Source organism: Mandrillus leucophaeus, unplaced genomic scaffold (genome assembly GCF_000951045.1).
Source record: "Mandrillus leucophaeus isolate KB7577 unplaced genomic scaffold, Mleu.le_1.0 Scaffold208, whole genome shotgun sequence".
NCBI lineage: Eukaryota > Metazoa > Chordata > Mammalia > Primates > Cercopithecidae > Mandrillus > Mandrillus leucophaeus.
Genome location: NW_012102121.1, coordinates 1,892,413 through 1,896,507, shown reverse-complemented (window position 1 = coordinate 1,896,507; position 4,095 = coordinate 1,892,413). Strand labels below are relative to the sequence as shown.

General features: G+C 45.9%; 1 protein-coding gene across 5 annotated transcripts in view; it reads right to left on the bottom strand.

Moving 5' to 3' along the window:
* The window catches only part of UBAP1 (ubiquitin associated protein 1), a 78,450-nt gene that overhangs the window by 59,274 nt on the left and 15,081 nt on the right, over nucleotides 1-4,095 (bottom strand). Inside the window, exon 2 of one of the 5 annotated variants that reach the window (XM_011980037.1) lies at nucleotides 3,023-3,145. The exons of the other annotated variants lie outside the window; for them this stretch is intronic. The gene's annotated coding sequence lies outside the window, so the exon portion shown is untranslated. The remainder of the gene's footprint in view (nucleotides 1-3,022; nucleotides 3,146-4,095) is intronic. 5 annotated transcript variants of the gene reach the window in all.

Here is a 4,095-nt window from a genome sequence, read left to right as displayed (position 1 = left end):
TTGAACCCAGGAGGCAGAGGCTGCAGTGGGCCGAAATCGCGCCACTGCACTCCAGCCTGGGCGACAGAGCGAGACTCCATCTCAAATAAATAAATAAATAAATAAATAAATAAATAAATAATAAAAACAAGTCCAAGAACATGATGGTGGAATAGGAGGTCCAGGTTTTAGTTACTATCACAGAAATGCCAATTAGTAATTAGCCACAGACAAGAACACCTTTGTGAAAATTCCAGAGCCTAGTGCTTAAGCACTCCCTTGGAGCACAAATACCAAAAGCCACATTAGAATGGTAAGAGCGACTTGATTTTTTGACTGCATCGCCCCTCACCAGGCCCACATGGGGCCAGAGAGTGATCCCCTGGGCCTATAGTTTCTGCAGTGGGAAAATGAGAGCCTGAGGCAGACATTCAGCTTCCCCAACTTTCCCAGCTTTCCAGGGTGCTTCCCAGGAGATCCATGTCTGTCGTGCCTCATAGGGAAGAAATGGGAGGGCTAGACCACTGGAGTCAGCTAGGAACAAAGAAGGGGGTGGGGCTCACGCCAACCAGTATCATGACAATGCGAATCACGACAATGAGACCACATCCCTGCCAGTGGCCTCACCCAACCAGAGAGCCCAACCAGCAGCTCTGCCCATCTACAGCATGTCTATCCAACAAGCACAGTCAACAGTTGTGCCTGGGTTGGCTCCTGTGCCAGTGGTCCAGTCTGACCTCAGCTGAGCACAGCCTATGGCCTCACCTAATCGTATAGCTGAATCTCCAACTCCAAAGGACCAGGTAGTCCAACTAGACAGCCTGGCCACAGAACCCGTCTAACCTTGGAGCAGGGCCAGCAGCCCCATCCAGGCAAAAAATTCAGCCAATGTCCCCATTCAACAGCAAAACACAACATACAACCCCACCTGATTGCAAAATGCAGCCTATAGTCCTACCCATCTATGGTGCATACCCTGTAGCCTCACCTGACCGGGGAAATTCCAGAGTGCAGCCTGCAGCCCTCCCCAATCACAGAGCAGCCTGGCCTAAACGTGGAGCCCAGCCAGCTGCCCCTCCTAACCTCAGAGCCCAGCCAACAGACCTGCACTGGCCTCAGACCCCAGAGACAAGCCCCACCTAACCTCAGAGTATGGGCAGCTACCAAGTTCAACCAGAGATTCCAGCAGCAAGCCCTGCTTGCCCACAGGTACTACCAGCTGACCCATCCAGAACCCCAGGCTAGGCTGACTGCTGAAGGTCTTTCCTCACAGAAATGAATTGGTAAAGACTAAAAGAGATGACTACTTCCTCAAATGCACAGAAATCAACACAAGGACAAAAAGATCATTAAGAATCAAGGAGGGGCCAGGCGCAGTGGCTCATGCCTGTAATCCCAGCACTTTGGGAGGCCGAGGCAGGCAGATCACGAGGTCAGGAGATTGAGACCATCCTGGCTAACATGGCAAAACCCCATCTCTAGTAAAAAATACAAAAAATGAGCCAGGCGTGGTGGCAGGAGCCTGTAGTCCAAGGCAGGAGAATGGCGTGAACCTGGAAGGAGGAGCCTGCAGTGAGCCAAGATCACGTCACTGTACTCCAGCCTGGGCAACAGGGCGAGACTCTGTCTCAAAAAAAAAAAAGAAAAAAGAATCAAGGAGGCCAGCTGTGGTGGCTCACGCCTGTAATCCCAGTATTTTGGGAGGCTGAGGCAGGTGGATCACCTGTGGTCAGGAGTTCTAGACCAGCCTGGCCAACATGGTGAAACCTCATCTCTACTGAAACTACAAAAATTAGCCAGGCATGGTAGCACATGCTTGTAACCCCAGCTACTGGGGAGGCTGAGGCAGGACAATTGTTTGAACTCAGGAGGCAGAGGCTACAGTGAGCTGAGAGCGTGCCACTGCACTCCAGCCTAGGCAACAGAGCAAAACTCTGTCTCAAAAGAGAAAAAAAAAAAAAAAAAAAGAACCAAGGAAACATGATACCATAAAAGAAAATGAATAAAATGCCAAAAAACAACCCTAAAGAAATGGAGATCGACAGAACTGACTGACAAAGAATTCAGAATAATCCTCTTGGCCAGGTGCAGTGGCTCTCACTTGTAAACCCGGCACTTCTGGAGGCCAAGGCGGACAGACTGCTTGAGCCCGGTCAGTTCAAGACCAGCACAACATAGTGAAACCCGTCTCTATAAAAGAAAAAAAAATTTTAATAAAAATTCAAATAAATAAATAAATAATCCTCTTAAAGAAGGTCTGTGAACTACAATAAAACACAAATAACCGGCTGGGCATGGTGGCTCACGACTGTAATTCCAGCACTTTGGGAGGCCAAGGCAGGTAGATCACAAGGTCAAGAGTTCAAGGCCAGCTTGGCCAACATAGTGAAACCCCGTCTCTACTAAAAATACAAAAATTAGCCAGGTGTGGTGGCACACACCTGTAGTCCCAGCTACTCAAGAGGCTGAGGCAGGAGAATCGCTTGAACCCAGGAGGTGGAGTGAGCCGAGATTGTCACTGCTCTCCAGCCTGGGTGACAGAGTAAGACTCCGTCTCAATTAAACACACACACACACACACACACATACACACACACATAACAATATTAGAAAGACAATACATGAACAAAATGAAAACAAAGAAACAAATAATAAAAACCAAATCTTAGAGTTGAAGAATATAATGAGTGAACCAAATAACTCAATAGAAAACTTCAACAGCAGACTCAATCATGCTGAAGAATCAGTGAAGCTGGGTATGATGGCTCATGCTTGTAATCCCAGTGCTTTGGGAGGCTGAGACAGGAACATCACTTGAGGCCAAAAGTTCAAGATCAGCCGGGGCAACATAGTGAGACCCCGTCGGTATTAAAAAAAACTTTTTAGGCCAGGCGCCATGGCTCACGCCTGTAATTCCAGCACTTTGGGAGGCCGAGTAGGGCAGATCACCTGAGGTCAGGAGTTTGAGACCAGCCTGGTCAACACAGCAAAACTTTATCTCTACTAAAAATACAAAAAATTAGCTGGGCGTGGTGGTGCACACCTGTAATCCCAGCTACTTGGGAGGCTGAGGCAGAAGAATCGCTTGAACCCTGGAGACAGAGGTTGCGGTGAGCCGAGATCGCGCCATTGCACTCCAGCCTAGGCAATAAGAGTGAAATTCCGTCTCCAAAAAAAAAATTTTTTTTAATTAGCCAAGCTTATTGGCACACACTTATGGTCCCAGCTACTCAAGAGGCTGAGGTAGGAGGATAAACTTCAGCCTGAGAGGTCGAGACTGCAGTGAGACACGACCACACCACTGCACTCCAGCCTAGGGGTCAGAGCAAGACCTGGTCTCAAAATAATAATTAATAAATAAATAAATAAAAAGCCAGTAGCTTTTTATAGAAACTTGGCAAACTAATTTTAAAAACCACATGGAGCCAGACATGGTAGCATGTTTGTGTAGTTGCAGCTACTCAGGAGACTGAGGTGGAAGGATCACTTGAGCCCAAAAGTTGGAGGCCAGCCTAGGCAACATAGTGAGACTCTATCTCAAAAAAACAAACAAACAAACAACCAAAAACACACACAGCAAAAAATTTGTATAGAAATCCAAAGGATCTACAATCGTACAACTTTGAGAAACTTTCTTTTCTGATCTGTATAAATTTATTATACAGCTATGATTATCAAGATAGTGTGATATTGGCATAAAGATAGACAAATAGATCAATAGAACAGAACAGGTCCAAATATAAATATGGAAAAAATATTTTAGAAAGGGTAAACTTTTCAACAAAAAGTGCTAGAATCGATATCTATGTGCAAACAAAAAAAATCTTCCATCCACATGACATCATACATAATTAAGTCAAAACTAATCATAGACAAAAAAGTCAAACCGAAAAGTATAAAACTTCAAAAAGAGAACATCTTCCTGATCTTAGATTAAGCAAAAATTCTTAGATATAACAACAAAAGCACAAACCATAAAGGAAAAACTAAAGGGGACTTCAACAAAATCAAAAACTTGTTACAGGCCGGGCGCAGTGGCTCAAGCCTGTAATCCCAGCACTTTGGGAGGCCGAGATGGGCGGATCACGAGGTCAGGAGATCGAGACCATCCTGGCT